Source organism: Ammospiza caudacuta, chromosome 4 (genome assembly GCF_027887145.1).
Source record: "Ammospiza caudacuta isolate bAmmCau1 chromosome 4, bAmmCau1.pri, whole genome shotgun sequence".
Taxonomy (NCBI): domain Eukaryota; kingdom Metazoa; phylum Chordata; class Aves; order Passeriformes; family Passerellidae; genus Ammospiza; species Ammospiza caudacuta.
This window is the reverse complement of record NC_080596.1, coordinates 53,636,390-53,658,473: the sequence shown is the minus strand read 5'-3', so window position 1 is coordinate 53,658,473 and position 22,084 is coordinate 53,636,390.

Sequence of the window (22,084 nt, the reverse complement as noted above, 5' to 3'; positions counted from 1 at the left end):
CTTGCAGGCAGCTCTGGTGCTGTGGAGGATTGCAAGCATGCCCGAGTGGCACTTCGCAATCCTCCTTCATTCTCCCCACCTGCTCGTGGCTCTGCTCTTGCAAATTTTCACCACCACGGAGCAGAGGCCAGTGGACGTGGAGACCCATGGCTTCTGGAGAGCGTGCCAGGAGGAACACGGCCTTCCCAGCCAGCCCAACAGGTGCCAGTCGCCCTGTCCTTCCCACACCCTTGCGGCCAGGGCCAGTGCTCCCAGAGTGACCTGGCCTTGGCTCGGCACACAGGTTTGCAGTGCAGACACTGAAGGCTGTGCTCTCCCGACTGGGCGTTGGCAAGAACCTGCTGGCTCTGGAGCACAAGCAGCTCTGGGACAGCCTGCTCTGTGCCAACAGCCAGCACTATGCAGCAGGTCTGCTGGCCAGGTGAGATCCTCTAGTCCCCGCTGCCACCGCCGGCATTAGTACCCCATTGCCGGAGTGCCCCACACAGTCCCCGGGGCTTGTAAGCGAGAGGGCCTCGTCACCGAGGGAGGGCTGAGCGCACTGCAAAGGGCTGGGAGAGGAGGATGCCCAGCAGCAGCTGCCTCCCAAGGGGCCCATGTCCCCTTGCAGAGTGCTGGGGACATCTGTGAGTCACTCCTGGGAGAGGTCTGCCCGCCCAGCTCAGGGTCTTGGTGCCTTTTTCCCCTGCCAGGGAGATGCGCTGTGCCTTGACCCCCTTGTGTCCCCACATGGCCTCGCACTTGCTCAGCCTGCTCGTCGGGAAGCAGCCCCGCTGCCATCTGCCTGCCCTGGCCTTCTTTGTGGAGGTGAGCCTGATGGCCAGCGCTGCCTGGCTGAGCTGCCTCCCGGCTCTCTGGCCTCTGGGAGCTGCAGCCGCCTGGGACGCTGCCCGCGCCCGCTGCTGCTGCCTGGAGCCGGCCCTGCGCGGCCCTGGGCTCCTGCCGGCCGGCTGCCCTGCCACTGCCCTGTGCCTTTCAGCTCCTGCAGTGTCTGGACCTGAGCCAACACGGTCCCAGTGCCCTGTTGGTGCTATCCCGGCACCTGCCCAGCCAGTGCAGGGACAGGCTGCGCCTGGTGCTCAGAGGCCTCGTGGTGCTCAGCAAGGAGCCCTCGCTGGTGAGAAAGGGACAGTGGCTGAAGCCGTGCTGGCAGCGTGGGGCTGGGGAAGGCAGACCTTGGGGCTTGGCTGGGCTTGGCAGCAGAGGCAGCTGTTGCCAGCTCTCCCGACTCCCACTTCAGCTGCCCGAGTGCCCCGAGCAGCTGTCGGTGCTGCGGCCAGTCACGGCTTCACAGCACAGCCTGGTCTTGCACACAGGCCGGAGGAATACGCGGCCTCTATCCACACCTGGTGGAGCAGCTGGCCGATCCAGACACAGAGATGGTCGGGATGAGCCTCTCTTTGCTCACGCATGTGCTCCCGGACAAAGACCTCAAGATACCCAGCATCACCGCCCAGCAGCTGGCTGAGTCCCTCCTGCCACACTTTGAGAATGTAAGCCTCTGTGCCCCCAGCCAAGGGCACTGGACGCTGCCTGCCTGGAAACCTTGTGCCCTTTTGGGCCTTTGCCCCAATCGGCCTGGAGTAGTTGGTGCTTAGGACTTTTCCTTTCCTCCAGGACAACAGCCATGTGCAGCTGCTCTCCATTCAGCTCTTCGGCAAGCTGATGGAGCTGGTACTGGAAGAGAGGGAAAACGCTCTCACGACAATTGTGAGCCAGAGCCTGCTCCCTCTATTCTTACACTGGCACCATGAGAACGTGCACATGGCCGAGGTGAGGTTCACTGTGATGCTGCCGCATCCCTGGCAGGGGGCTCGCCTGCCTCCTGCCCCGGCTCCCGTGTGACTCACCTGGGCTCTGGTGCCACCTGCGGCTCTCTGCTTGCTGCTCTGCAGGCGTCTGGCGAAGCCCTGCTTGGTGCGGCCCGCTTCCTGAGAAGGAGGGATCTTGAGGAGCTGCTGAGAAAGAAGCGGCGGATGAAGTTTGCCGAGAGCCTGGTAAGGACAGCCCGGGAGCCCCAGCCGCAGGCTGGAGTGGGGCAGCCCCTGCCCCCGGTGCTTAGTGTCAGGGGCAGGCAGCTGTGCCCCTGGCCAGCGCCGCAGCCGGGCCCGCCAGCCTGCGCCCCCCACGCTGCTCCCTGCCCTGGGCCCTGCGGGCCGCCTCGGCCGGTGCTGGGCGCAGGGAGCGCCCGGCCGAGAGGCAGAGCCCGCGCTGAGCCTTCCCTGCCGCCGCTCCCCGCAGCTGCTGCTGGACGAGAGCCGAGCGGCCGAGCACCTGCGCTGGGCCCTGCCGCACCTGCAGAGCCCACAGAGGCCCCTACGAGAGGCGACCGTCAGGTTCATCGGTGAGCCAGCAGCCCGGCGCCCCTCCCCGCCTCCCGGCCCGGCTGCTGCCCCGGCTACAGCGGGAGCCGCGCCCGGGCCGCTGCAGCCCCGCCCGCCCTGGGCGCTGCCGCCGCCCTCCCGCAGCCGTGCCCTCGGGCGGCAGCGTGCGGCAGCGGCCCGGCAGGAGCCCTGCCCGCCAGGAGGGCGTGCGGCCACAGGGCTGGCAGCGCCCGTGTCGGGCAGCTGTGCCGCCTGACGCCGCCACATGCTCTGTCTTGCAGGGGTGGCCGGAGTGCTGATGATGGGGCAGAAGGAGGAGCTCCAGGTCCTCACTGAGGGTGAGTCAGGGCAGCCGCGTGGCAGCCAGCACTGCCGGGGCTGAGGGAGCAGCTGCAAATCCCAGCTCCGCAGCTACAATCCGTGCCCGGGCTGCGGAGGGCTCTGCTGCCTGTGCGGACCAGGGGCGCTGGGGGCACAGCCCGGAGAGCTTTCGGGGACACGGGGGGCATGCGTGGCCAGCACCTTCCGGCCGAAGCCCTTGTCTCCCGCTCCCTCCTGGCCACGGCAAGAGCCGGCTGGGATGGCCCTGGCAGGAGGCTTTCCTTCGATTCCCTCAATCTGGCCTCTGACCGTGGCTCTGTTCCTCTGTCTTCCAGCTCTTCAAGCCCTCAGGGAAGATGAGTGCCCATCCTGCATGAACACATGGGTACAGATGAAATTCCAAGGAAGATCTGCAGAACTTCGTTTGTCTTCTGGACCAGATGTACCTGTACCGGCCTCCTTCGATGATTTCCTGTTCCCTTCGAAGATGGGACCACCTGCAGAGCAGAAGGGACCATCTGCAGCTCCAGGCACGGCTCTGGCCGCTCACAGCTGTGAGCCTGTGTGAAGCTCCAGCAGCTCCTGCCATCTCTTTTCCTGTTGACAGCTCCTTCCCTGCAGCCCTCAGGCCCTGCCCATGCCCTTTTATACCTCCCAGCTCACCCCTTTGCTTCGCTTTCCCTTAATAAACTGTGTTTTTCACTTTACCCACATCTCCGTGGAGCTGAAGCGGCGCAAAACCTGAGCCCAGGCACATGCAAGGCCCCGCTGCCCTTCTCCTCCCCGATGTGTTCCGGGCACGGACAGAGAGGAACAAGGGCAGCTCAGGCTGCAAAGGTCCCTGTCCCGCTGCTCCAGCTGCACAGCGGCATGGACTTATAGGGCGTGCCGAGCACGCTGAAGGGGAAAAGGACCCTGAGTGATAGAAGAGCCAACTTGAGTGTGCTCTGAACCCAGCCGTGAGGGATTCCAGTGCAGGCATCCACGAGGGCAAAGGAGCTTGCAATGGTGGAAGTTTCCACAAAGAGCTTCCAGAAAGCACAGCAATGCTCCATCCCTACACAGGGACAGGAAGAGGGCAGTGAGACCAGAGGCCGGGGTCCCTTCCCATCCCCCTGGGGCATGGCTGCAAAACAGCCGCTGTGTCTTCCCGTGCCTGTGTTTGGGCTGTGCTGAGGCCAGAGCCGGCCAGCTTGTGCTCTGCTGTGCCAAGAGCGTTCTGGGCAGGCAGGCAGAAGTGCTGCGTGCACAGTGGGGAAGGGGCTCACGAGAGCCTCCTGCGGGAACAGGGCTCCACTCCCTGGCTGGGAACAGCCTGGTTTTGCTGCCGTGAGCGCAGGCAGGAGTTTGGGCACTTGAAGGGGCAGCGGGCAGCTCTTGTTTCTAGGGGGCCCAGGGCTGCGTGCCACAAAGGGACACAAGGAAACAGACTCGGGAGAAGGAAGATGAGCTCGAGCTGGAGTGCCTGTGCTACAAGGTGCAGAAGTAATTGAGCCTTGCCAGGGTTTCTCCTGAGTGTGTGTTGGTGTTCCCTGGGAAATGGACACATTTGGGGAAATGCCTTTGGAAGAGAGGGGCTTGCTTCCCAAGCAAAGTGCTTCCCCAGGAGTTCCCAGTGAGCTAGGTGCAGCTGTCTTCCTTTGGTCCCTGCGCTCCTTTCCATCCTTGAGGCCCCTTGCACTTGGCAGAGGGGCGTGGGAAGGGAGAAGGCATGAGGAGCAGCTTTGGCATCTGCCTGGGCCTGCAGAGACCAAGGCAAGCACCAGCAGCAGGGTGTGTCCCCCCACTTTGAGCACAGGACAGAGGGGGATTATGCCCGTCCAGCCGAGAGCCCCAAATGACTCTCAGACAGCTGTGAATTCAAAAGCCTTTATGCCCACATTCATGCCATCTTCCTTATCTGCTGTGTTTTAACTCTTGGCAAGATGCGTTTGCCCCTAGCTTGCTGCAAGCTGCTCTGCTGCAGGGCCGGCAGCGAGCTGGGCTGTGCGGGCACCATGGAGAGTCCTTCCCCGAGCACTTGGGGGGTCGTGGTGTGTCCAGGGCTGTGTTAGACACTCGGGGCAATGGATTCCTTCCAAGCGGGGGCACCTTGGGTGGGGAGGGGATGGCCCCGTGGGGCGTGGCAGCGTGTCCCTTTGTGACACGGTGTAGCAGGTTCCCCGTGGAACCGAAAGGGACACCGTGTCTTAGCAGCCCTTTGTGACACGCGCTGACCTCAGGGCTGGCAGCCACACAGCCACTCCAGAGTGCTCGGTGCATGCAACGGGACAGGAGGTGACAGAGCGGTGCTGTGAGGTGTCCCCGCACAGCCTGCTCGTTGGTTCCTGACCCGGAGCTTTTCCGAAGCGTTCCTCCTGCGGCTGGCCTCACGGCCAGACCTCAGCATTTTGTGACTCAGAGCTTTTCTGAGACATCTACCATCCCTGCAGTCGGAGCCCTCGTGGCCAGGCCGTGGCACTTGGTGACCTCCATCGTTCACCAGGAGTCTCCTGTCATTGTGGCAGGAGACCTCGAGTGCCCTTGTCCTGTAGCCTTCCTGAGGCTCCTCTGCTGCAGGTGCCTGCAAGGCACGACTCCAGCCCTTGCTGGCTAGGGCCTTTGCCGAGGCATTTGAAAGTGCCCCCCAGGTCAGAGAGCAGGATGGCAGGCAGACTGCTCAGCCTGGTCAAGGGGCTTCGGGGCAAGAAAAGCAAAGGCCCTGCAGCTGCCCCAGTGCAGCAGCCAGCAGAGCCAGAGCAGTTGCAGACGCTGCAGGACGGTGAGTGGCAGAGCTGGGCCGCAGGGCTGGTGCCTGCAGCTGCCCTGGCCCAGCCCCATCCCATCCCATCCCATCCCATCCCATCCCATCCCATCCCATCCCACCCCTGTGGACATGCCCATGGACGGGATGGGAGAGGGGCCAGGGCTGCCCCCCCGAATGGCCGTGCTCCATCCCCCAGGTGCCCGGGGGCTGTCCCTGCCTGGGGAGCGCAGGGCTGGGCTGTGTTCTCTGGCCTCTCCCGCAGCCCCTCAGCTCTGGCTGCCCTCACTCTTTGGCAGATGCAGCCAGGGATCCGACTCAAGAGCAGGAGCCCACCCGTGGCCGCTTCTAGAGAGCAGCGCAGGTACCTGCGGCCATCCCCACCTGGGCCGGGCCTGCTGGCGCTGCTCGGCCGGGCCCCACGCTTGGAGCAGACCATGGAACGTCCCTCTCTTCCCGCCCTTCCTTCTGCTGCAGACACTGCGGAGGTTCCTGCGCCTTCGGCGCACAAAGGCCAGCGGCTCCGCGCCCGAGGCCACGGCCGAGCCCGACGCCAGGCCCAGCGAGCTGCGGGCAGAGGCTGCTGCCACAACAGCATCCTCTGACCTGGCCGCCAGCTCTGACTGGGAAAGTGATGAGGGCTGGGACGAGGCTGACATGGCCCTGACGGAGGGCATGGCCACCACCAACACCATCCCACCGGCCATCCCAGAGACTGAGGCCATGCCCACTCTCACTGTGAGTCCTAGACCCACTCTGGAGTTTTTCCAGAAGTGTTTTATTCTCTGCAGTAGCCTGGGGCCAGGGCTGAAGGCCTCCCAGGATCCCGTGGCCCCTCAAGCCGTGTGTGCTGGGCCCCCTCAGCCCCATCACAGTGGGCTGGGAGGGCAAGCACTTCTTGGGGAAAGCTGGGCAAGCTGCTACCTTGGACAGCGCTCCAAATCGTCCCCATGCTGCTTCCTCCAGGTACATGCCACGGTGAGTGCCCTGCTGCAGAGACTCATGTCCCGTGAGTCTGTGGATGCTGGGCTGCAAATGGCCATTGTCAGCCTCGCTGAACAACACCCGGCCCACGTGGTGATGAGCCTCCTGCGCTGTGCCCCAACGTGTGACGGGTAAGGGGCACAAGTGCCTCGAGAGCTCGATGCTCACCGGCCCGTAGGGCCCCTCGCCCTGTACAGCCTGTCCAGCGGCGTCTGCCACACAGGCGGAGAGCAGCGGCACCCTCGGGCCCCTCTGTTTCCTGAGCCTGCTGCCGTGCTCCCTCCCGGCCCCACGCAGCTGCTCGGGGCACGGTACTGACGCACAGCTCTGGTCCCACAGAGCCGCTGCGCTGATCTGGAGAGCCGTGGGGACCTCAGAAGTGGCCGTGGAGCAGGTGCTTCCAGCGCTGCTCTCTGCGATAGAGGAGCAGCCACCGTACGGCGGCTTCCTCTGCAGTGGGGACAACGAGGCCGTCCTTGCCCTGGCTGTGAGTTTCTGGAGCTGGCCTATGCTGGCCCTCCAGGTCGCCTTCTCAGAAGCTCTCCATGCTCTCCCCACCCTGCAGCTCCCTGCCTGGGCTCAAAGCTGGGCTAGGGGCAGCAGGCCGGGTGCTCCCCCTGCCTCTCCCCTCAGGCCCTGCCTCATGGACACCTCGGCACTGAGCGCTGCCTCGGGGTGCTTTGTCTCTTGCAGGCAGCTCTGGTGCTGTGGAGGATTGCAAGCATGCCCGAGTGGCACTTCGCAATCCTCCTTCATTCTCCCCACCTGCTCGTGGCTCTGCTCTTGCAAATTTTCACCACCACGGAGCAGAGGCCAGTGGACGTGGAGACCCATGGCTTCTGGAGAGCGTGCCAGGAGGAACACGGCCTTCCCAGCCAGCCCAACAGGTGCCAGTCGCCCTGTCCTTCCCACACCCTTGCGGCCAGGGCCAGTGCTCCCAGAGTGACCTGGCCTTGGCTCGGCACACAGGTTTGCAGTGCAGACACTGAAGGCTGTGCTCTCCCGACTGGGCGTTGGCAAGAACCTGCTGGCTCTGGAGCACAAGCAGCTCTGGGACAGCCTGCTCTGTGCCAACAGCCAGCACTATGCAGCAGGTCTGCTGGCCAGGTGAGATCCTCTAGTCCCCGCTGCCACCGCCGGCATTAGTACCCCATTGCCGGAGTGCCCCACACAGTCCCCGGGGCTTGTAAGCGAGAGGGCCTCGTCACCGAGGGAGGGCTGAGCGCACTGCAAAGGGCTGGGAGAGGAGGATGCCCAGCAGCAGCTGCCTCCCAAGGGGCCCATGTCCCCTTGCAGAGTGCTGGGGACATCTGTGAGTCACTCCTGGGAGAGGTCTGCCCGCCCAGCTCAGGGTCTTGGTGCCTTTTTCCCCTGCCAGGGAGATGCGCTGTGCCTTGACCCCCTTGTGTCCCCACATGGCCTCGCACTTGCTCAGCCTGCTCGTCGGGAAGCAGCCCCGCTGCCATCTGCCTGCCCTGGCCTTCTTTGTGGAGGTGAGCCTGATGGCCAGCGCTGCCTGGCTGAGCTGCCTCCCGGCTCTCTGGCCTCTGGGAGCTGCAGCCGCCTGGGACGCTGCCCGCGCCCGCTGCTGCTGCCTGGAGCCGGCCCTGCGCGGCCCTGGGCTCCTGCCGGCCGGCTGCCCTGCCACTGCCCTGTGCCTTTCAGCTCCTGCAGTGTCTGGACCTGAGCCAACACGGTCCCAGTGCCCTGTTGGTGCTATCCCGGCACCTGCCCAGCCAGTGCAGGGACAGGCTGCGCCTGGTGCTCAGAGGCCTCGTGGTGCTCAGCAAGGAGCCCTCGCTGGTGAGAAAGGGACAGTGGCTGAAGCCGTGCTGGCAGCGTGGGGCTGGGGAAGGCAGACCTTGGGGCTTGGCTGGGCTTGGCAGCAGAGGCAGCTGTTGCCAGCTCTCCCGACTCCCACTTCAGCTGCCCGAGTGCCCCGAGCAGCTGTCGGTGCTGCGGCCAGTCACGGCTTCACAGCACAGCCTGGTCTTGCACACAGGCCGGAGGAATACGCGGCCTCTATCCACACCTGGTGGAGCAGCTGGCCGATCCAGACACAGAGATGGTCGGGATGAGCCTCTCTTTGCTCACGCATGTGCTCCCGGACAAAGACCTCAAGATACCCAGCATCACCGCCCAGCAGCTGGCTGAGTCCCTCCTGCCACACTTTGAGAATGTAAGCCTCTGTGCCCCCAGCCAAGGGCACTGGACGCTGCCTGCCTGGAAACCTTGTGCCCTTTTGGGCCTTTGCCCCAATCGGCCTGGAGTAGTTGGTGCTTAGGACTTTTCCTTTCCTCCAGGACAACAGCCATGTGCAGCTGCTCTCCATTCAGCTCTTCGGCAAGCTGATGGAGCTGGTACTGGAAGAGAGGGAAAACGCTCTCACGACAATTGTGAGCCAGAGCCTGCTCCCTCTATTCTTACACTGGCACCATGAGAACGTGCACATGGCCGAGGTGAGGTTCACTGTGATGCTGCCGCATCCCTGGCAGGGGGCTCGCCTGCCTCCTGCCCCGGCTCCCGTGTGACTCACCTGGGCTCTGGTGCCACCTGCGGCTCTCTGCTTGCTGCTCTGCAGGCGTCTGGCGAAGCCCTGCTTGGTGCGGCCCGCTTCCTGAGAAGGAGGGATCTTGAGGAGCTGCTGAGAAAGAAGCGGCGGATGAAGTTTGCCGAGAGCCTGGTAAGGACAGCCCGGGAGCCCCAGCCGCAGGCTGGAGTGGGGCAGCCCCTGCCCCCGGTGCTTAGTGTCAGGGGCAGGCAGCTGTGCCCCTGGCCAGCGCCGCAGCCGGGCCCGCCAGCCTGCGCCCCCCACGCTGCTCCCTGCCCTGGGCCCTGCGGGCCGCCTCGGCCGGTGCTGGGCGCAGGGAGCGCCCGGCCGAGAGGCAGAGCCCGCGCTGAGCCTTCCCTGCCGCCGCTCCCCGCAGCTGCTGCTGGACGAGAGCCGAGCGGCCGAGCACCTGCGCTGGGCCCTGCCGCACCTGCAGAGCCCACAGAGGCCCCTACGAGAGGCGACCGTCAGGTTCATCGGTGAGCCAGCAGCCCGGCGCCCCTCCCCGCCTCCCGGCCCGGCTGCTGCCCCGGCTACAGCGGGAGCCGCGCCCGGGCCGCTGCAGCCCCGCCCGCCCTGGGCGCTGCCGCCGCCCTCCCGCAGCCGTGCCCTCGGGCGGCAGCGTGCGGCAGCGGCCCGGCAGGAGCCCTGCCCGCCAGGAGGGCGTGCGGCCACAGGGCTGGCAGCGCCCGTGTCGGGCAGCTGTGCCGCCTGACGCCGCCACATGCTCTGTCTTGCAGGGGTGGCCGGAGTGCTGATGATGGGGCAGAAGGAGGAGCTCCAGGTCCTCACTGAGGGTGAGTCAGGGCAGCCGCGTGGCAGCCAGCACTGCCGGGGCTGAGGGAGCAGCTGCAAATCCCAGCTCCGCAGCTACAATCCGTGCCCGGGCTGCGGAGGGCTCTGCTGCCTGTGCGGACCAGGGGCGCTGGGGGCACAGCCCGGAGAGCTTTCGGGGACACGGGGGGCATGCGTGGCCAGCACCTTCCGGCCGAAGCCCTTGTCTCCCGCTCCCTCCTGGCCACGGCAAGAGCCGGCTGGGATGGCCCTGGCAGGAGGCTTTCCTTCGATTCCCTCAATCTGGCCTCTGACCGTGGCTCTGTTCCTCTGTCTTCCAGCTCTTCAAGCCCTCAGGGAAGATGAGTGCCCATCCTGCATGAACACATGGGTACAGATGAAATTCCAAGGAAGATCTGCAGAACTTCGTTTGTCTTCTGGACCAGATGTACCTGTACCGGCCTCCTTCGATGATTTCCTGTTCCCTTCGAAGATGGGACCACCTGCAGAGCAGAAGGGACCATCTGCAGCTCCAGGCACGGCTCTGGCCGCTCACAGCTGTGAGCCTGTGTGAAGCTCCAGCAGCTCCTGCCATCTCTTTTCCTGTTGACAGCTCCTTCCCTGCAGCCCTCAGGCCCTGCCCATGCCCTTTTATACCTCCCAGCTCACCCCTTTGCTTCGCTTTCCCTTAATAAACTGTGTTTTTCACTTTACCCACATCTCCGTGGAGCTGAAGCGGCGCAAAACCTGAGCCCAGGCACATGCAAGGCCCCGCTGCCCTTCTCCTCCCCGATGTGTTCCGGGCACGGACAGAGAGGAACAAGGGCAGCTCAGGCTGCAAAGGTCCCTGTCCCGCTGCTCCAGCTGCACAGCGGCATGGACTTATAGGGCGTGCCGAGCACGCTGAAGGGGAAAAGGACCCTGAGTGATAGAAGAGCCAACTTGAGTGTGCTCTGAACCCAGCCGTGAGGGATTCCAGTGCAGGCATCCACGAGGGCAAAGGAGCTTGCAATGGTGGAAGTTTCCACAAAGAGCTTCCAGAAAGCACAGCAATGCTCCATCCCTACACAGGGACAGGAAGAGGGCAGTGAGACCAGAGGCCGGGGTCCCTTCCCATCCCCCTGGGGCATGGCTGCAAAACAGCCGCTGTGTCTTCCCGTGCCTGTGTTTGGGCTGTGCTGAGGCCAGAGCCGGCCAGCTTGTGCTCTGCTGTGCCAAGAGCGTTCTGGGCAGGCAGGCAGAAGTGCTGCGTGCACAGTGGGGAAGGGGCTCACGAGAGCCTCCTGCGGGAACAGGGCTCCACTCCCTGGCTGGGAACAGCCTGGTTTTGCTGCCGTGAGCGCAGGCAGGAGTTTGGGCACTTGAAGGGGCAGCGGGCAGCTCTTGTTTCTAGGGGGCCCAGGGCTGCGTGCCACAAAGGGACACAAGGAAACAGACTCGGGAGAAGGAAGATGAGCTCGAGCTGGAGTGCCTGTGCTACAAGGTGCAGAAGTAATTGAGCCTTGCCAGGGTTTCTCCTGAGTGTGTGTTGGTGTTCCCTGGGAAATGGACACATTTGGGGAAATGCCTTTGGAAGAGAGGGGCTTGCTTCCCAAGCAAAGTGCTTCCCCAGGAGTTCCCAGTGAGCTAGGTGCAGCTGTCTTCCTTTGGTCCCTGCGCTCCTTTCCATCCTTGAGGCCCCTTGCACTTGGCAGAGGGGCGTGGGAAGGGAGAAGGCATGAGGAGCAGCTTTGGCATCTGCCTGGGCCTGCAGAGACCAAGGCAAGCACCAGCAGCAGGGTGTGTCCCCCCACTTTGAGCACAGGACAGAGGGGGATTATGCCCGTCCAGCCGAGAGCCCCAAATGACTCTCAGACAGCTGTGAATTCAAAAGCCTTTATGCCCACATTCATGCCATCTTCCTTATCTGCTGTGTTTTAACTCTTGGCAAGATGCGTTTGCCCCTAGCTTGCTGCAAGCTGCTCTGCTGCAGGGCCGGCAGCGAGCTGGGCTGTGCGGGCACCATGGAGAGTCCTTCCCCGAGCACTTGGGGGGTCGTGGTGTGTCCAGGGCTGTGTTAGACACTCGGGGCAATGGATTCCTTCCAAGCGGGGGCACCTTGGGTGGGGAGGGGATGGCCCCGTGGGGCGTGGCAGCGTGTCCCTTTGTGACACGGTGTAGCAGGTTCCCCGTGGAACCGAAAGGGACACCGTGTCTTAGCAGCCCTTTGTGACACGCGCTGACCTCAGGGCTGGCAGCCACACAGCCACTCCAGAGTGCTCGGTGCATGCAACGGGACAGGAGGTGACAGAGCGGTGCTGTGAGGTGTCCCCGCACAGCCTGCTCGTTGGTTCCTGACCCGGAGCTTTTCCGAAGCGTTCCTCCTGCGGCTGGCCTCACGGCCAGACCTCAGCATTTTGTGACTCAGAGCTTTTCTGAGACATCTACCATCCCTGCAGTCGGAGCCCTCGTGGCCAGGCCGTGGCACTTGGTGACCTCCATCGTTCACCAGGAGTCTCCTGTCATTGTGGCAGGAGACCTCGAGTGCCCTTGTCCTGTAGCCTTCCTGAGGCTCCTCTGCTGCAGGTGCCTGCAAGGCACGACTCCAGCCCTTGCTGGCTAGGGCCTTTGCCGAGGCATTTGAAAGTGCCCCCCAGGTCAGAGAGCAGGATGGCAGGCAGACTGCTCAGCCTGGTCAAGGGGCTTCGGGGCAAGAAAAGCAAAGGCCCTGCAGCTGCCCCAGTGCAGCAGCCAGCAGAGCCAGAGCAGTTGCAGACGCTGCAGGACGGTGAGTGGCAGAGCTGGGCCGCAGGGCTGGTGCCTGCAGCTGCCCTGGCCCAGCCCCATCCCATCCCATCCCATCCCATCCCATCCCATCCCATCCCATCCCACCCCTGTGGACATGCCCATGGACGGGATGGGAGAGGGGCCAGGGCTGCCCCCCCGAATGGCCGTGCTCCATCCCCCAGGTGCCCGGGGGCTGTCCCTGCCTGGGGAGCGCAGGGCTGGGCTGTGTTCTCTGGCCTCTCCCGCAGCCCCTCAGCTCTGGCTGCCCTCACTCTTTGGCAGATGCAGCCAGGGATCCGACTCAAGAGCAGGAGCCCACCCGTGGCCGCTTCCAGAGAGCAGCGCAGGTACCTGCGGCCATCCCCACCTGGGCCGGGCCTGCTGGCGCTGCTCGGCCGGGCCCCACGCTTGGAGCAGACCATGGAACGTCCCTCTCTTCCCGCCCTTCCTTCTGCTGCAGACACTGCGGAGGTTCCTGCGCCTTCGGCGCACAAAGGCCAGCGGCTCCGCGCCCGAGGCCACGGCCGAGCCCGACGCCAGGCCCAGCGAGCTGCGGGCAGAGGCTGCTGCCACAACAGCATCCTCTGACCTGGCCGCCAGCTCTGACTGGGAAAGTGATGAGGGCTGGGACGAGGCTGACATGGCCCTGACGGAGGGCATGGCCACCACCAACACCATCCCACCGGCCATCCCAGAGACTGAGGCCATGCCCACTCTCACTGTGAGTCCTAGACCCACTCTGGAGTTTTTCCAGAAGTGTTTTATTCTCTGCAGTAGCCTGGGGCCAGGGCTGAAGGCCTCCCAGGATCCCGTGGCCCCTCAAGCCGTGTGTGCTGGGCCCCCTCAGCCCCATCACAGTGGGCTGGGAGGGCAAGCACTTCTTGGGGAAAGCTGGGCAAGCTGCTACCTTGGACAGCGCTCCAAATCGTCCCCATGCTGCTTCCTCCAGGTACATGCCACGGTGAGTGCCCTGCTGCAGAGACTCATGTCCCGTGAGTCTGTGGATGCTGGGCTGCAAATGGCCATTGTCAGCCTCGCTGAACAACACCCGGCCCACGTGGTGATGAGCCTCCTGCGCTGTGCCCCAACGTGTGACGGGTAAGGGGCACAAGTGCCTCGAGAGCTCGATGCTCACCGGCCCGTAGGGCCCCTCGCCCTGTACAGCCTGTCCAGCGGCGTCTGCCACACAGGCGGAGAGCAGCGGCACCCTCGGGCCCCTCTGTTTCCTGAGCCTGCTGCCGTGCTCCCTCCCGGCCCCACGCAGCTGCTCGGGGCACGGTACTGACGCACAGCTCTGGTCCCACAGAGCCGCTGCGCTGATCTGGAGAGCCGTGGGGACCTCAGAAGTGGCCGTGGAGCAGGTGCTTCCAGCGCTGCTCTCTGCGATAGAGGAGCAGCCACCGTACGGCGGCTTCCTCTGCAGTGGGGACAACGAGGCCGTCCTTGCCCTGGCTGTGAGTTTCTGGAGCTGGCCTATGCTGGCCCTCCAGGTCGCCTTCTCAGAAGCTCTCCATGCTCTCCCCACCCTGCAGCTCCCTGCCTGGGCTCAAAGCTGGGCTAGGGGCAGCAGGCCGGGTGCTCCCCCTGCCTCTCCCCTCAGGCCCTGCCTCATGGACACCTCGGCACTGAGCGCTGCCTCGGGGTGCTTTGTCTCTTGCAGGCAGCTCTGGTGCTGTGGAGGATTGCAAGCATGCCCGAGTGGCACTTCGCAATCCTCCTTCATTCTCCCCACCTGCTCGTGGCTCTGCTCTTGCAAATTTTCACCACCACGGAGCAGAGGCCAGTGGACGTGGAGACCCATGGCTTCTGGAGAGCGTGCCAGGAGGAACACGGCCTTCCCAGCCAGCCCAACAGGTGCCAGTCGCCCTGTCCTTCCCACACCCTTGCGGCCAGGGCCAGTGCTCCCAGAGTGACCTGGCCTTGGCTCGGCACACAGGTTTGCAGTGCAGACACTGAAGGCTGTGCTCTCCCGACTGGGCGTTGGCAAGAACCTGCTGGCTCTGGAGCACAAGCAGCTCTGGGACAGCCTGCTCTGTGCCAACAGCCAGCACTATGCAGCAGGTCTGCTGGCCAGGTGAGATCCTCTAGTCCCCGCTGCCACCGCCGGCATTAGTACCCCATTGCCGGAGTGCCCCACACAGTCCCCGGGGCTTGTAAGCGAGAGGGCCTCGTCACCGAGGGAGGGCTGAGCGCACTGCAAAGGGCTGGGAGAGGAGGATGCCCAGCAGCAGCTGCCTCCCAAGGGGCCCATGTCCCCTTGCAGAATGCTGGGGAAAGATGGGACCTCTGTGAATCACTCCTGGGAGAGGTCTGCCCGCCCAGCTCAGGGTCTTGGTGCCTTTTTCCCCTGCCAGGGAGATGCGCTGTGCCTTGACCCCCTTGTGTCCCCACATGGCCTCGCACCTGCTCAGCCTGCTCGTCGGGAAGCAGCCCCGCTGCCATCTGCCTGCCCTGGCCTTCTTTGTGGAGGTGAGCCTGATGGCCAGCGCTGCCTGGCTGAGCTGCCTCCCGGCTCTCTGGCCTCTGGGAGCTGCAGCCGCCTGGGACGCTGCCCGCGCCCGCTGCTGCTGCCTGGAGCCGGCCCTGCGCGGTCCTGGGCTCCTGCCGGCCGGCTGCCCTGCCACTGCCCTGTGCCTTTCAGCTCCTGCAGTGTCTGGACCTGAGCCAACACGGTCCCAGTGCCCTGTTGGTGCTATCCCGGCACCTGCCCAGCCAGTGCAGGGACAGGCTGCGCCTGGTGCTCAGAGGCCTCGTGGTGCTCAGCAAGGAGCCCTCGCTGGTGAGAAAGGGACAGTGGCTGAAGCCGTGCTGGCAGCGTGGGGCTGGGGAAGGCAGACCTTGGGGCTTGGCTGGGCTTGGCAGCAGAGGCAGCTGTTGCCAGCTCTCCCGACTCCCACTTCAGCTGCCCGAGTGCCCCGAGCAGCTGTCGGTGCTGCGGCCAGTCACGGCCTCACAGCACAGCCTGGTCTTGCACACAGGCCGGAGGAATACGCGGCCTCTATCCACACCTGGTGGAGCAGCTGGCCGATCCAGACACAGAGATGGTCGGGATGAGCCTCTCTGTGCTCACGCATGTGCTCCCGGACAAAGACCTCAAGATACCCAGCATCACCGCCCAGCAGCTGGCTGAGTCCCTCCTGCCACACTTTGAGAATGTAAGCCTCTGTGCCCCCAGCCAAGGGCACTGGACGCTGCCTGCCTGGAAACCTTGTGCCCTTTTGGGCCTTTGCCCCAATCGGCCTGGAGTAGTTGGTGCTTAGGACTTTTCCTTTCCTCCAGGACAACAGCCATGTGCAGCTGCTCTCCATTCAGCTCTTCGGCAAGCTGATGGAGCTGGTACTGGAAGAGAGGGAAAACGCTCTCACGACAATTGTGAGCCAGAGCCTGCTCCCTCTATTCTTACACTGGCACCATGAGAACGTGCACATGGCCGAGGTGAGGTTCACTGTGATGCTGCCGCATCCCTGGCAGGGGGCTCGCCTGCCTCCTGCCCCGGCTCCCGTGTGACTCACCTGGGCTCTGGTGCCACCTGCGGCTCTCTGCTTGCTGCTCTGCAGGCGTCTGGCGAAGCCCTGCTTGGTGCGGCCCGCTTCCTGAGAAGGAGGGATCTTGAGGAGCTGCTGAGAAAGAAGCGGCGGATGAAGTTTGCCGAGAGCCTGGTAAGGACAGCCCGGGAGCCCCAGCCGCAGGCTGGAGTGGGGCAGCCCCTGCCCCCGGTGCTTAGTGTCAGGGGCAGGCAGCTGTGCCCCTGGCCAGCGCCGCAGCCGGGCCCGCCAGCCTGCGCCCCCCACGCTGCTCCCTGCCCTGGGCCCTGCGGGCCGCCTCGGCCGGTGCTGGGCGCAGGGAGCGCCCGGCCGAGAGGCAGAGCCCGCGCTGAGCCTTCCCTGCCGCCGCTCCCCGCAGCTGCTGCTGGACGAGAGCCGAGCGGCCGAGCACCTGCGCTGGGCCCTGCCGCACCTGCAGAGCCCACAGAGGCCCCTACGAGAGGCGACCGTCAGGTTCATCGGTGAGCCAGCAGCCCGGCGCCCCTCCCCGCCTCCCGGCCCGGCTGCTGCCCCGGCTACAGCGGGAGCCGCGCCCGGGCCGCTGCAGCCCCGCCCGCCCTGGGCGCTGCCGCCGCCCTCCCGCAGCCGTGCCCTCGGGCGGCAGCGTGCGGCAGCGGCCCGGCAGGAGCCCTGCCCGCCAGGAGGGCGTGCGGCCACAGGGCTGGCAGCGCCCGTGTCGGGCAGCTGTGCCGCCTGACGCCGCCACATGCTCTGTCTTGCAGGGGTGGCCGGAGTGCTGATGATGGGGCAGAAGGAGGAGCTCCAGGTCCTCACTGAGGGTGAGTCAGGGCAGCCGCGTGGCAGCCAGCACTGCCGGGGCTGAGGGAGCAGCTGCAAATCCCAGCTCCGCAGCTACAATCCGTGCCCGGGCTGCGGAGGGCTCTGCTGCCTGTGCGGACCAGGGGCGCTGGGGGCACAGCCCGGAGAGCTTTCGGGGACACGGGGGGCATGCGTGGCCAGCACCTTCCGGCCGAAGCCCTTGTCTCCCGCTCCCTCCTGGCCACGGCAAGAGCCGGCTGGGATGGCCCTGGCAGGAGGCTTTCCTTCGATTCCCTCAATCTGGCCTCTGACCGTGGCTCTGTTCCTCTGTCTTCCAGCTCTTCAAGCCCTCAGGGAAGATGAGTGCCCATCCTGCATGAACACATGGGTACAGATGAAATTCCAAGGAAGATCTGCAGAACTTCGTTTGTCTTCTGGACCAGATGTACCTGTACCGGCCTCCTTCGATGATTTCCTGTTCCCTTCGAAGATGGGACCACCTGCAGAGCAGAAGGGACCATCTGCAGCTCCAGGCACGGCTCTGGCCGCTCACAGCTGTGAGCCTGTGTGAAGCTCCAGCAGCTCCTGCCATCTCTTTTCCTGTTGACAGCTCCTTCCCTGCAGCCCTCAGGCCCTGCCCATGCCCTTTTATACCTCCCAGCTCACCCCTTTGCTTCGCTTTCCCTTAATAAACTGTGTTTTTCACTTTACCCACATCTCCGTGGAGCTGAAGCGGCGCAAAACCTGAGCCCAGGCACATGCAAGGCCCCGCTGCCCTTCTCCTCCCCGATGTGTTCCGGGCACGGACAGAGAGGAACAAGGGCAGCTCAGGCTGCAAAGGTCCCTGTCCCGCTGCTCCAGCTGCACAGCGGCATGGACTTATAGGGCGTGCCGAGCACGCTGAAGGGGAAAAGGACCCTGAGTGATAGAAGAGCCAACTTGAGTGTGCTCTGAACCCAGCCGTGAGGGATTCCAGTGCAGGCATCCACGAGGGCAAAGGAGCTTGCAATGGTGGAAGTTTCCACAAAGAGCTTCCAGAAAGCACAGCAATGCTCCATCCCTACACAGGGACAGGAAGAGGGCAGTGAGACCAGAGGCCGGGGTCCCTTCCCATCCCCCTGGGGCATGGCTGCAAAACAGCCGCTGTGTCTTCCCGTGCCTGTGTTTGGGCTGTGCTGAGGCCAGAGCCGGCCAGCTTGTGCTCTGCTGTGCCAAGAGCGTTCTGGGCAGGCAGGCAGAAGTGCTGCGTGCACAGTGGGGAAGGGGCTCACGAGAGCCTCCTGCGGGAACAGGGCTCTGCTCCCCGGCTGGGAACAGCCTGGTTTTGCTGCCGTGAGCGCAGGCAGGAGTTTGGGCACTTGAAGGGGCAGCGGGCAGCTCTTGTTTCTAGGGGGCCCAGGGCTGCGTGCCACAAAGGGACACAAGGAAACAGACTCGGGAGAAGGAAGATGAGCTCGAGCTGGAGTGCCTGTGCTACAAGGTGCAGAAGTAATTGAGCCTTGCCAGGGTTTCTCCTGAGTGTGTGTTGGTGTTCCCTGGGAAATGGACACATTTGGGGAAATGCCTTTGGAAGAGAGGGGCTTGCTTCCCAAGCAAAGTGCTTCCCCAGGAGTTCCCAGTGAGCTAGGTGCAGCTGTCTTCCTTTGGTCCCTGCGCTCCTTTCCATCCTTGAGGCCCCTTGCACTTGGCAGAGGGGCGTGGGAAGGGAGAAGGCATGAGGAGCAGCTTTGGCATCTGCCTGGGCCTGCAGAGACCAAGGCAAGCACCAGCAGCAGGGTGTGTCCCCCCACTTTGAGCACAGGACAGAGGGGGATTATGCCCGTCCAGCCGAGAGCCCCAAATGACTCTCAGACAGCTGTGAATTCAAAAGCCTTTATGCCCACATTCATGCCATCTTCCTTATCTGCTGTGTTTTAACTCTTGGCAAGATGCGTTTGCCCCTAGCTTGCTGCAAGCTGCTCTGCTGCAGGGCCGGCAGCGAGCTGGGCTGTGCGGGCACCATGGAGAGTCCTTCCCCGAGCACTTGGGGGGTCGTGGTGTGTCCAGGGCTGTGTTAGACACTCGGGGCAATGGATTCCTTCCAAGCGGGGGCACCTTGGGTGGGGAGGGGATGGCCCCGTGGGGCGTGGCAGCATGTCCCTTTGTGACACGGTGTAGCAGGTTCCCCGTGGAACCGAAAGGGACACCGTGTCTTAGCAGCCCTTTGTGACACGCGCTGACCTCAGGGCTGGCAGCCACACAGCCACTCCAGAGTGCTCGGTGCATGCAACGGGACAGGAGGTGACAGAGCGGTGCTGTGAGGTGTCCCCGCACAGCCTGCTCGTTGGTTCCTGACCCGGAGCTTTTCCGAAGCGTTCCTCCTGCGGCTGGCCTCACGGCCAGACCTCAGCATTTTGTGACTCAGAGCTTTTCTGAGACATCTACCATCCCTGCAGTCGGAGCCCTCGTGGCCAGGCCGTGGCACTTGGTGACCTCCATCGTTCACCAGGAGTCTCCTGTCATTGTGGCAGGAGACCTCGAGTGCCCTTGTCCTGTAGCCTTCCTGAGGCTCCTCTGCTGCAGGTGCCTGCAAGGCACGACTCCAGCCCTTGCTGGCTAGGGCCTTTGCCGAGGCATTTGAAAGTGCCCCCCAGGTCAGAGAGCAGGATGGCAGGCAGACTGCTCAGCCTGGTCAAGGGGCTTCGGGGCAAGAAAAGCAAAGGCCCTGCAGCTGCCCCAGTGCAGCAGCCAGCAGAGCCAGAGCAGTTGCAGACGCTGCAGGACGGTGAGTGGCAGAGCTGGGCCGCAGGGCTGGTGCCTGCAGCTGCCCTGGCCCAGCCCCATCCCATCCCATCCCATCCCATCCCATCCCATCCCATCCCATCCCATCCCATCCCACCCCTGTGGACATGCCCATGGACGGGATGGGAGAGGGGCCAGGGCTGCCCCCCCGAATGGCCGTGCTCCATCCCCCAGGTGCCCGGGGGCTGTCCCTGCCTGGGGAGCGCAGGGCTGGGCTGTGTTCTCTGGCCTCTCCCGCAGCCCCTCAGCTCTGGCTGCCCTCACTCTTTGGCAGATGCAGCCAGGGATCCGACTCAAGAGCAGGAGCCCACCCGTGGCCGCTTCCAGAGAGCAGCGCAGGTACCTGCGGCCATCCCCACCTGGGCCGGGCCTGCTGGCGCTGCTCGGCCGGGCCCCACGCTTGGAGCAGACCATGGAACGTCCCTCTCTTCCCGCCCTTCCTTCTGCTGCAGACACTGCGGAGGTTCCTGCGCCTTCGGCGCACAAAGGCCAGCGGCTCCGCGCCCGAGGCCACGGCCGAGCCCGACGCCAGGCCCAGCGAGCTGCGGGCAGAGGCTGCTGCCACAACAGCATCCTCTGACCTGGCCGCCAGCTCTGACTGGGAAAGTGATGAGGGCTGGGACGAGGCTGACATGGCCCTGACGGAGGGCATGGCCACCACCAACACCATCCCACCGGCCATCCCAGAGACTGAGGCCATGCCCACTCTCACTGTGAGTCCTAGACCCACTCTGGAGTTTTTCCAGAAGTGTTTTATTCTCTGCAGTAGCCTGGGGCCAGGGCTGAAGGCCTCCCAGGATCCCGTGGCCCCTCAAGCCGTGTGTGCTGGGCCCCCTCAGCCCCATCACAGTGGGCTGGGAGGGCAAGCACTTCTTGGGGAAAGCTGGGCAAGCTGCTACCTTGGACAGCGCTCCAAATCGTCCCCATGCTGCTTCCTCCAGGTACATGCCACGGTGAGTGCCCTGCTGCAGAGACTCATGTCCCGTGAGTCTGTGGATGCTGGGCTGCAAATGGCCATTGTCAGCCTCGCTGAACAACACCCGGCCCACGTGGTGATGAGCCTCCTGCGCTGTGCCCCAACGTGTGACGGGTAAGGGGCACAAGTGCCTCGAGAGCTCGATGCTCACCGGCCCGTAGGGCCCCTCGCCCTGTACAGCCTGTCCAGCGGCGTCTGCCACACAGGCGGAGAGCAGCGGCACCCTCGGGCCCCTCTGTTTCCTGAGCCTGCTGCCGTGCTCCCTCCCGGCCCCACGCAGCTGCTCGGGGCACGGTACTGACGCACAGCTCTGGTCCCACAGAGCCGCTGCGCTGATCTGGAGAGCCGTGGGGACCTCAGAAGTGGCCGTGGAGCAGGTGCTTCCAGCGCTGCTCTCTGCGATAGAGGAGCAGCCACCGTACGGCGGCTTCCTCTGCAGTGGGGACAACGAGGCCGTCCTTGCCCTGGCTGTGAGTTTCTGGAGCTGGCCTATGCTGGCCCTCCAGGTCGCCTTCTCAGAAGCTCTCCATGCTCTCCCCACCCTGCAGCTCCCTGCCTGGGCTCAAAGCTGGGCTAGGGGCAGCAGGCCGGGTGCTCCCCCTGCCTCTCCCCTCAGGCCCTGCCTCATGGACACCTCGGCACTGAGCGCTGCCTCGGGGTGCTTTGTCTCTTGCAGGCAGCTCTGGTGCTGTGGAGGATTGCAAGCATGCCCGAGTGGCACTTCGCAATCCTCCTTCATTCTCCCCACCTGCTCGTGGCTCTGCTCTTGCAAATTTTCACCACCACGGAGCAGAGGCCAGTGGACGTGGAGACCCATGGCTTCTGGAGAGCGTGCCAGGAGGAACACGGCCTTCCCAGCCAGCCCAACAGGTGCCAGTCGCCCTGTCCTTCCCACACCCTTGCGGCCAGGGCCAGTGCTCCCAGAGTGACCTGGCCTTGGCTCGGCACACAGGTTTGCAGTGCAGACACTGAAGGCTGTGCTCTCCCGACTGGGCGTTGGCAAGAACCTGCTGGCTCTGGAGCACAAGCAGCTCTGGGACAGCCTGCTCTGTGCCAACAGCCAGCACTATGCAGCAGGTCTGCTGGCCAGGTGAGATCCTCTAGTCCCCGCTGCCACCGCCGGCATTAGTACCCCATTGCCGGAGTGCCCCACACAGTCCCCGGGGCTTGTAAGCGAGAGGGCCTCGTCACCGAGGGAGGGCTGAGCGCACTGCAAAGGGCTGGGAGAGGAGGATGCCCAGCAGCAGCTGCCTCCCAAGGGGCCCATGTCCCCTTGCAGAATGCTTGGGAAAGATGGGACCTCTGTGAATCACTCCTGGGAGAGGTCTGCCCGCCCAGCTCAGGGTCTTGGTGCCTTTTTCCCCTGCCAGGGAGATGCGCTGTGCCTTGACCCCCTTGTGTCCCCACATGGCCTCGCACCTGCTCAGCCTGCTCGTCGGGAAGCAGCCCCGCTGCCATCTGCCTGCCCTGGCCTTCTTTGTGGAGGTGAGCCTGATGGCCAGCGCTGCCTGGCTGAGCTGCCTCCCGGCTCTCTGGCCTCTGGGAGCTGCAGCCGCCTGG